This window comes from Saccopteryx leptura, chromosome 12, assembly GCF_036850995.1.
Source record: "Saccopteryx leptura isolate mSacLep1 chromosome 12, mSacLep1_pri_phased_curated, whole genome shotgun sequence".
Classification (NCBI taxonomy): Eukaryota; Metazoa; Chordata; class Mammalia; order Chiroptera; family Emballonuridae; genus Saccopteryx; species Saccopteryx leptura.
Genome location: NC_089514.1, coordinates 23,507,901 through 23,519,489, shown reverse-complemented (window position 1 = coordinate 23,519,489; position 11,589 = coordinate 23,507,901).

Here is an 11,589-nt window from a genome sequence, read left to right as displayed (position 1 = left end):
GACAGACAGAAAGGAGAGGGGGAAGGGTTCAGAAGCAGATGGGTGCCTCTCCTGTGTGCCCTGGCTGGGAATTGAACCAAGGACTTCCACAGGCAGAGCCGACACTCTACCCCTGAGCCAATTGGCCAGCGCACATCTAACTTTCGACTCTCCAAAAACTTAACTACTAACAGCTTACTGATTCCTGGAAGCCCTACTGATAACATAAACTTTACATTAATATATATTTTGTATGTCATGGATATTATATACTATATTCTTATAATCATGTAGGCTGGTAAAATGAAAAAATGTTATTAATAAAATCATAAAGAAGTGAAAATACATTACAACATTTATTGAAAATAGTCCGCAAATAAGTGGACCTTCGCAGTTCAAACCAGTGTTGTTCAAGAGTCAACTGTAGTTGTTTTAAGTCACTGATTTGTAGGCGTGTTTGTTAGGTAGCAATAGGTCACCTCCTAAATAAATCACTTAGACTTCAGCATGTGTTTGAAAACAATTTTTGTCAAGCCACATCAACAGACTCAGCTCCAGAACTGGATACAGTGTTTTTATATCACTTGCATCATCCTTCTGCAGTGGCCACAGGGATGGATTGTGGAGATGAATGTCTGACACTTGCACAGTAAATCAAACTATGCAATGTTATAACAAGCATGCAAAATCACTCACGTTCTGCTTTACAAGGTCGGGAAGAAACTGAGAAGGGCAGATTTGTCAGAGTATCATACTTCAAATCGGTTGGCCTAAAACAGATTGACTTGATTTTCTTCTTTAGGAAAGAGCTGACATTGAATGCTCACTCAGACTCAAGACATTAGAATTGTCTACAACTACTGCTCAAATAAAATCAGTATCAGAACCCTATAATATCTGCCATTTCTTACAAATCTTATAATATCTTTGCTTATCCCTCCATTTACTGATTGGAGGTTTTTATTACTTTTTACATAGTTTTTAAATTTTATTCCACTAATAAGTTCATGATACAGTTTTTGACCTAAAAATCTCTGATTGATTACTAATTATATGTGACATTAAAAGCCAATTCCTCAGTTTTGTTTTGTTTTCTTTTTTCTTTTTTAAGAGGCAGGAAGGCAGAGAGATAGATTCCTACATGTGCCCTGACCAGGATCCACCTGGCAATCCACATCTGGGGCTGATGCTTTGCTCATTTGGGGCTGCTGCTCCATTGCTCAGCAACCAAGCTATTTTAGCACCTGAAACAAGGCCATGGAGCCATCCTCAGTGCCCAGGCCAACTTGCTCAAACCATCTGAGCCATGGCTATGGGAGAGGGGGAGGGAAGAAAAACAGAAAGAGAGAGAGAGAGAGAGAGAGAGAGAGAGAAGAAGAAGGGATAGAGGACTAGGAGGGGTGAAGAAGCAGATGGTCACTTATCCTGTCTGCCCTGACAAGGAATCGAACCTGGGACTTCCACACACACAGATTGATGATCTACTGCTGAGCCAACCGGCTAGGGCCTCATTTTTACTTTCAAGTCCATTCTTCCTCAGTACTATAGTATTTGCTGCTATCTATGCCAAACTTACTTTTAAAAAATGCTGTTCAGTAGATCAGTGTTCAGTAATATTCAATCCTGAAGAGGAAAAAATGGGAAAACAAATTCATTCTTACCTAAGAAAAAGCCTAATGATGAGGCACATACCAACACACATTTATAAACTATTCTAAATAAAATTTTAAACATAAAACATTTTAACCCACCTATGTTCTAGAACTTTGCCCAGATTGAAGTTAGCATAATAGTTAAAGAGGTAAATGAGTACATGATGCATAATTAGAGACTTTCAGATCACAGCAATGAGGTTTTTGTCAAATTAGAAGCTGCTTGATGGGCCCCCTTAAGGGTATTCACTCATAAATCACAGTAACAGGCTTATAGACCAAGGAGAATGACAGGAAACATTTCTTCTTGGTTAAAAATATCTCTACTAAGAGTCCATAATCAATCAGCATATATCCTCTCTTTCTCTCAACCTACACATCTTAATTGATACTCTGTTATTGTATAATGCACTTTATAAACACTCAAAGCAAGCCCCAGTACCCTATAAAATTCTGTCATAATCTCCTTAGATTGAGAAATTTGTAAGGATTGCCTGTGGAGTGTTCTCTCTTTTATACCAAGCTAAATGCTCTTGAGATTGTATTACTACAGGTGTACAAAACTGTCACTAACTAAACATGTAGTCTTGGACTACTTACTTAATGGTTGTGAATATCATTTCTCTTTTCTTATATAATAATGATACATTTTGCAATATGTTGTGAGGTTTAGAAATAATATATATACATTGTATCTAATAGAATCGGCAGTGCTCCCAATCTAACTCTTTGTGTTATTCTTTTAAACTTAATTTTTATAGTAGCCTATGTCTGGAAATATAAATCTGAATAAAGAGTCAGACAGGGACGTCTTGAATAAGGATAACTAATGCTAATTTGGATTAGCAAAATCTATTTTGATTGGAACATTCTATGAATGTTTAGAGTCTACTGGCTTTTGAGACCTATAACTAAAACTGGATTCAATGACCTTTAAAATTTTTTCTGTTCTTATTAAATCATGTACCTAGAAAAGAAAAAGTCAGTGTTCTGTACTATTGATGTGTTCAGAATTTGTCAAGAATGTGAGACAGGAAAAAGAAGAAGACAATATAAAAATTTTTGAGACAATTAAGCAAAATATTTTAAGGAAATGATGGTAAAATAATGAGAAAATGCAGAGCTTTTCCAATTTCTGTTACATACAGTACATGTACTTTCAAAATACAATTAATGAAGGAGGAGGACGATGCCAAGGTCAAGTTCCTTAGGAGGCAGATTCTGAGACGGACACTTGTGTGCACACGGTTTATTCGAGGAGAGCTCTCTGGAGGAACTCGTGAGAGAGTTAATTTAAGAAGCAGGAATGGGGGCCTGACCAGACGGTAGTGCAGTGGATAGAGCGTCGGACTGGGATGCGGAAGACCCAGGTTCGAGGTCGCCAGCTTGAGCATGGGCTCATCTGGTTTGAGCAAAAATTCACCAGCTTGGACCCAAGGTTGCTGGCTTGAGCAAGGGGTTACTCAGTCTGCTGTAGCCCCGCGGTCAAGGCACATATCAATGAACAACTAAAGTGTCGCAATGAAAAACTGATGATTGATGCTTCTCATCTCTCCATTCCTTTCTGTCTGTCCCTGTCTATCCCTCACTCTGACTCTCTCTCTCTGTCTCTGTAAAAATATTAAAAAATAAAATAAAATAAAAAGAAGCAGGAATGGGTAAAGGGGAAAGACTGAACTGCAATAGTGTTAACATGGAGGATTTAGCTCATCCCTTGGGGATATCTGGAGTTCTTATTCTCCTTCAGGGATTTTCCAAACTAAATCAAGGGGGCTTGGCCTCTGTAGCCTTTCACTCTTCAACCAGTTTGTGGAGAAAGAGCTCCCTGTGGCCAAAAACAATTATTGGAATGGCCTCAGCTGTGAGCCAGGCACCACTACCAGCCTCAGGGGGAAATGGTGTGTTGGTCCTAGTGGGATTTCTGCAGTGGGCCTCTGCATCCACTACGGTGAATTTACAGTTTTATCTACTGTTGTGTGTTAGAGACAAATTATCTTCTATTTGACCTTTGAGAAAATGAACAAAGTAAATATTACTAAAGATTTACTTAGGAAAGGGAGTCTATATTATTAAATACAAGATTAAGACAATCTAAAAATAATGATCTCCTTCCCTTTTGTGCATGTAGATTTCTGTGATGTGGTTTGCTGACTATTTTTCACCTCACTTCTTTTTCCTGTTTACTGTTCAAAATATTACTATAGTTCAAAGGTTTATGTGTGGTGGAGATGAATGTCTTGAACATTGAGTTGCTCATCCCTTTGTTCTTCTACCATATTTTATTTTTTGGTTCCTACTTATTATTTTGTCAACAGCATAACAGTTTAGTTCTAATTTTGCTCTTTTTCTTACGCAAAATTGGTGGGAAGCTATGCAAGACAAGTGGTACTCCAAGGGCAGCATAGCTATAAATTACTTGCATGGAATCTTCAATTGCTATCACATGGAAGACAGGAGAAGCTTCAGAGGTATTTATATGAGAAACACTCAGTGCCAACTTATGAACTGAAACTACTTCAAATGTATCTGGTTGATAGAGGAGGCTCTTACTATTTGATTGTTTTATTTAAAAGGTGAAGGGATTAAGCCAAGGGAAAAAAAAGCTCATAGACACAGAGAACAGTATGGTGATTACAAGAGGGAAAGGGGGTAGGGACATACAAGAGAGTAAAGGGGGATAAATGGTGACTGAAGGAGACTTGACTTTGGTGGTGAACTCACAGCACAAGGTACAGATGATGTGTTATGGAACGGTATACCTCAAACCTATAATTTAATTAACCAATGTTACCCTAATAACTAAAAAATTAAATTAAATTAAAACATTAAAAAAACATTAAAAAATAAGAATAACAATGTAAAACCACTATTTATGATATTTGTTTCTGTTTTTGCTTTCCCCTTGTTCAATTTTTGAATGCCACTAAATGCTGATCTATATGAGTCTACATCCTGCTGTAGTTCCTAGATTGGTAAGGCTATGTCTAGTAGTTCATCAAGCAAACATGGGATTTAATACATTATCTAATGTGGATCATATGGCTCGGTACCCAATTCTTTTCTAATAAGACATGCTAGTTAAAAATGCGCTCTGACATATTTAGATATTCTTATTTTAGGTACTAGTTTCTGTGATAGAATCTGAAAGTTTTGTTACTTTTATGAGGAATATTAAATAGGTAAAGACAAAATGCTACCCTACAGATGTTTAAAGTATATATTTTAAAATAAAACACTTTTTTTTAAGCAAGACACTCAAACAAGGATGTTCTTAGATGCAAAGAATAAAATATAAGGCTAACATCCAGCCAAAAATGATGGCTTTTTCTGCCTGAGATGAGTGATATGCACTTAGTGTATAACCTATGCTTCAATCCACACTGGGCATTGCCATTATTTACTCTGCCCAATGGAGTCTTTAAATTGATTGTGGAAGGTTAAAAGACCATTTTAACTTCTCTAAAGGGACAGACTTTTGGTTAGCACTGTTCATTTTCCATCCTCTACTGAGACTCTAAAATCTCTTAGTGGGTATTTTATTTAATTATCTCACTGAGCCTAACAAATCCTGCTGAGTTCATCAATAGTACCTGCGGAATACCTTTGTCACATTTAGTGAAACTCTGAAGGGTAATGCAATCCTTGGAAACAAGAAAAATGTGCTCATAATTTAATTGGGTTGTTTGGCATGCATAAAATTCTCATTTTAAAATGCTTTATTCCTTGCTTATTCTTTCTTATCTAAGCAGAGGAAAACACATTTTCTTTTCTGTCTTTCTGTTTTGAGTGTGCTATTCCAATTTTCCCATACCAAGTTTAATAGAAATAGATGGACACATTCTTAGGACTTTTCTCACCTGATATATTCGATGAATAAAGTGAGTGATGATTAAAATGTTCATGTTCCCTGATCTGTAAGGGCACAATGTATAAAGCATTTACCTGGAATTCTGAGGTCACCGGTTCAAAACCCCAGACTTAACCACTCAAGGCACATACAAGAAGCAACTATGAGTTGATGCTTCCGACTCCTCCACCCCTTTCCCTTCTCTCTCTCTCCTCTCTCTAAAAAAAAAAAAAAAAAATCAATAAAATCTTCAAAAAAAGTTCAAGTTAATTAAAAGTTATTTACTTTCTTATTCTTTTTAATGTATATATATATTATAAGTTTATAACAAATATGGTTGTTATTTTTAAAACTAAGAATTGGTGTTTTAGACTTTTATATGATGGTATACACTTTTAGAGTTTATAATGATAGGATACACAATTTCATAGAAGCCTTAAGATAATCTCAAGAAGGACCCTCTAAAGGACTCTATTTTACCTATAAGCCCTCACCTCAGACAATTAAACAAATTGCTTAAATCCGTAATACATGACAGAGCCAGAGCTTAAGGTTTTAATTCCAAATCTAATTACCCCAAACCATGACACCTCTTCTTATTAAAATATACAAGCCCACTGATCTAGTTCATAAATCCTTTGTCTATGAAAAACTAATTCAAAATTACAAGTTTACTTACAGTGCTAGGCAAGGCTACTAACAATTAAAGAATGAAAAATGGTGAGTCATAGTTAATAATCAGATTTAAACATAAGACACTGACATTTGTTTTAGAATTACATTTCTAAACCCCCTTAGACAATATAACCCCCTAGTTTCTTTTAAACTAGTACATTTGACACGTAGACGGTAGATGTGAAATAGGCCATAAACAAAGTTCGTAGGCCAAGGGACTTTGTCTGACTGTAGTTCTATCTCCAACACATAAAACAGTGCCTGACACATAGGAGGCCCATTACATGTTTATTGAATAAAGGAAAGAACAACATTTAAATAGTCCACCTATAAGAATGATTTCTATTAGACCTCAGTTCCTTAGCAAATAAAATAAAATATTTGGAAAGACTCACTGAGAACTAATTTTGACCATAGAACATATCCTTTGTATTAAAAAAAATTAAATTTTTGATTGATTAAAAAAATTAATATTATAAAATTAAACTGTGGATGATGCAAACTGGGAAACTTGGCCAATGATCTACTTATTTGGTTTGATGGTTGCTTTAACTCTTATTCAGGCATACTGAGAAAAAATAATACTTTTAATTTTAATTTTAATTGGTGATTGTTTTTGATGATTTACAATAAGGCTAAGTATGGCAACACGAGCCTCTTCCTGAGGGGAAAGTAAAAATTGCAATTCATTCAAACTTCTAAAAACACATTATTGATATTTTCTTATTTGCAAACACATATTTCTGTGGTTCTATATTTAGAACATTAGAAGTTTCGCCCTGGCCGGTTGGCTCAGCGGTAGAGCGTCGGCCTAGCGTGCGGAGGACCCGGGTTCGATTCCCGGCCAGGGCACACAGGAGAGGCGCCCATTTGCTTCTCCACCCCTCCGCCACACTTTCCTCTCTGTCTCTCTCTTCCCCTCCCGCAGCCAAGGCTCCATTGGAGCGGAGATGGCCCGGGCGCTGGGGATGGCTCTGTGGCCTCTGCCCCAGGCGCTAGAGTGGCTCTGGTCGCAATATGGCGACGCCCAGGATGGGCAGAGCATCGCCCCCTGATGGGCAGAGCATCGCCCCCTGGTGGGCGTGCCGGGTGGATCCCGGTCGGGCGCATGCGGGAGTCTGTCTGACTGTCTCTCCCCGTTTCCAGCTTCAGAAAAGTGAAAAAAAAAAAAAAGAACATTAGAAGTTTCTACAATTTATGGATAGGTAACACTTTAAACTAATTCTGATTTTGTTCTTGAAACAAAATGGTTCTCAAACTTATTTTGACAAAAAGCCATTTGATAATCTTAGGTGTGACATTTTTACAGTTAGTCTCAATTAGTTATGAAAAGTGAGCTGTTTGCCTTGAAGGCCATGAAAGTACTTTTCCTCTACACTGTAGGTTCTTCTGACTGGTCTAATAAGTCCATGTGAGACAGAGTAACAAGAGAAAATAAACAAGTTTAATTACGTATGTACATATGGGAAACCCACATACATGAGGAAGTCAGAGACCTCACATACATGAGAGGTTCTGTAACAGAAACAGAAAAGGAATTATATATGGGCTGTTGAGCTAAATAATGACCTCAAAGGGGAGAAAGGTCATTCCCAAGTCAATAAGAAGAGTCAATGTCCAGTAATTAGAAGTTTACCCTATCATGATAGGTCAGAAAATGTTATCTCGGGTAAGAACTCTTATTATGGGAAAGGTCCTCAATTTAGATTTTTCTAGCTAGTTAAGGGAGGGGAATCCACAGGGCTTGATGGCCTTCAGTTTAAAATAACTCACATGCAGGCCCTGGCCAGTTGGCTCAGTGGTAGAGTGTTGGCCTGGCATGTGGGGGACCCGGGTTCAATTCCCGGCCAGGGCACATAGGAGAAGCACCCATTTGCTTCTCCACCCCCCCCTCCTTCCTCTCTGTCTCTCTCTTCCCCTCCCGCAGCCAAGGCTCCATTGGAGCAAAGATGGCCCGGGCACTGGGGATGGCTCTTTGGCCTCTGCCCCAGGCGCTAGAGTGGCTCTGGTCGCAGCAGAGTGACCCCCCGGAGGGGCAGAGCATCGCCCCCTGGTGGGCAGAGCGTCGCCCCTGGTGGGTGTGCTGGGTGGATCCCAGTCGGGCGCATGCAGGAGTCTGTCTGACTGTCTCTCCCCATTTCCAGCTTCAGAAAAATACAAAAAAAAAAAAACAAAAACCCACATGCCAGAATGGCACATCTTGGGGAGTCCTGTTCTGAACCCTTTAGCCTCTCAGATAATAGACAAGAAGAATTATAGAACGTTGAATCTAAAGTGGAACTCAGATAATTTGGTAATGCCACTTTTTTTCACAAATGAAAGAGACTAAGATGCAGAAAGATGATGTGACTTGCCCAAGGTAACAACGTTAGATATGAATGGAGCCAAAATTAGAAGGTAGAATTCTGTTTCATTTTTCAGTAGGTGATCCAATCACTCTGGAAACATGTCTCTTAAAAAAATTATAGACTACTTTTCCTCTATATTTAACCTATTTTTGAACTTTATAGTTAGCACTGTTACTAAGTGTTGTCTAATCATAATAAAGAAAGCAGGAAATCCTGTTTTCTCTCTTAATAAGAAAATACGCTATACACTGAATTTATTTCTGGCTCTCTCTTTCTTTCTTTCTTCTTTCTTTCTTTCTTTCTTTCTTTCTTTCTTTCTTTCTTTCTTTCTTTCCTTTCTTTCTTTCTTTCTTTCTTTCTTTCTTTCTTTCTTTCTTTCTTTCTTCTTTCTTTCTTTCTTTCTTTCTTTCTTTCTTTCTTTCTTTCTTTCTTTCTTTCTTTCTTTCTTTCTTTCTTTCTCCCATTCACTGTGTTATTAGTTCCTCTGGGGCTACTTAAAGACATCCATCCATCAGAATCCACCCTCTTGTTCCCTTTCCTGCCTCCTTGCTCCAAACTGCAGTCATCACTCATCTATTTACTGGGGAAGCCCTTTCCTAACTGGCCTCCCTCCTTCTACTTCTGCCTCTCTATAGTATTCTTTAAAAAAAAAAAAAAGATAAGTAATAGAAAAAAGGTTTACTATACTAAAAACCTTCCATTGATTCTTCATCTCTCTCTGAATCTAAACCAAAGTCCTATGATAACCCCCTAGATCTGACCATTCAATTTCCTACCTGACTTTGTCTCTTACCCTTGCCCACTCACTTAGTCACCCTGGTCTCACTGATTTCCTTCCTGTCACTGAGATACACCGGCTTCATCACAATGCGCAGCCTGTGCCTTAGTTCTCTCTGTCTGGAATGCTCTGCTCCAAAATAGATTTGTGACACTCACTCCCTAGCTTCTTTGTTTAAATGCTATTTCTCAGTGAGGTTACGATGAACTCCCTAGGCCTTCTGACTCCCTTCTCTGCTTTCTTTATTTATTTAGGATAAGGCTATGATGTTTTAATATGATAAATAATTTACTTGTTTATTTTGAGTTTTAGTGTCTCTTTCTCCAACAACTCAACTTAAAGGTGCTATGAGCATGAATTTTTGTCTGTTTTGTTCACTGATGTGTCCTTCTTACCTAGAAGAATGCCTGAGTACATGTTAGAGACTCATGTAACACTTGTTGAACAAACAAATGAATCCTTCAAGAACGCTGGAGAGGAAATAGCTACTTGCAGAAGGGCATCTGTGTCTTACAGCCCCAGCTGCTCCTCAAATCTTCTTTCCCTTGTAGGTATTACTAAGGACAGCTGCCATGACATTGAAGACTCTACCCTTGACCACACACCTTTTTTATAAGGCCCATACCAAACTGAAACCAGGCTGTCAAGATACTTTGTAAGGTCCAAGGATTATAGACAGGAGTTACAGGAGAGGAGATGCTGTATAATTATCTTCCTTAGGTTGTTTCTTGAATCACTCACCAGGCCCTGCCCAGACAACATTGGTCATCATTGCCCTCTTTGCTAATGGAGTCCCTTTGGTGGCTATTCTCAGAGGATAAGCCAAGCATGGATTTTGATCATTCTATTTTAGTTAAAGGACCGGTATTTTCCTCACCAGTGACTGATTCACAAACAGGAATATGACGCTTGTTAATGGAAGGTGAAAGTCAAGTCAGTAGAGACAGCATTCAGTCAGATTCTCCAGCTCTTTAAAAAGTACACAAGGAGGTGCCATGCTCTTCCCCACGCTACGCACTGCCCCTGCTTTGGGACACTGGGTGCTGTAATTTAAAGGTGTGGTTCTTGTAAGACAGTTGACCCTTGAACAATGTGGGTTTCAACTGTGAAGATTCACATATATGCAGATCTTTTTCAAATAATAACTACACTGTTTTCAATCCATAGTCAGAGTCCACAGATCCATACTCAAACTTTGGTATCTACGCAGGGTCCTGGAATCAATATTCCGCAGTTACAGAGGGATAAATGAAGCTTTTGGGGAGTCAAAAGTTACACGTGGATTTCTGACTGCACAGGGTACAGTCCTAATGTCAGCATCCCTAACATCTGTGTTGTTCAAAGGTCAACTGTACAGGATCATATCACATTCATAAAAAAATAAAACCAAGGCTATAAAGTGTTACAGTAATATAGTGTTGTAGTAATTAAATATATAGAAACAGAGAAAAATATAGACTATATCAATATATAGAAATAAGTTAGGATATAATATGAAAAGCTATTAAGGCAAGTGAATAAGGCTATGCCCTCTGGGTGGGAGCTAAACTAGTGCATAGGGATATGATAGACAAGACCATGCCCACTGTGGAGGGCTCAGTCAGTTTGTGTGTAAAATTATACATAGGTAAAAAGAGCTCCCCGTGAGGAACTCCCTAAAATCATAAGTTCAGAATTGGCTTGATGTGACAATTCTGTACACTAACATGAAAAATTTTTAATGTAGCCTGACCAGGCAGTGACACAGTAGATAGAGTGACAGACTGGGATGCAGAGACCCAGGTTTGAAAACCTGAGGTCGCCCTGGCCAGTTGGCTCAGTGGTAGAGCGTCGCCCTGGCGTGCAGGAGTCCCGGGTTCGATTCCCGGCCAGGGCACACAGGAGAAGCGCCCATCTGCTTCTCCACCCCTCCCCCTCTCCTTCCTCTCTGTCTCTCTCTTCCCCTCCCGCAGCCAAGGCTCCATTGGAGAAAAGATGGCCTGGGCACTGAGGATGGCTCTGTGGCCTCTGCCTCAGGCACTAGAATGGCTCTGGATGCAAGAGAGCGATGCCCCAGAGGGGCAGAGCATCGCCCCCTGGTGGGCATGCTGGGTAGATCCCGGTCGAGTGCATGCGGGAGTCTGTCTGACTGCTTTCCCGTTTCCAGCTTTGGAAAAATGCAAAAAAATAAAATAAAATAATAATAATAATAAAGGCAAAAATGCAAAAAAAAAAAAGAAAGAAAGAAACCCTGAGGTCTCTGGCTTGAGCATGGGATCATAGATATGACCTCATGGTCACAGGCTTGAGACCAAGGTCCCTGACTTGAGC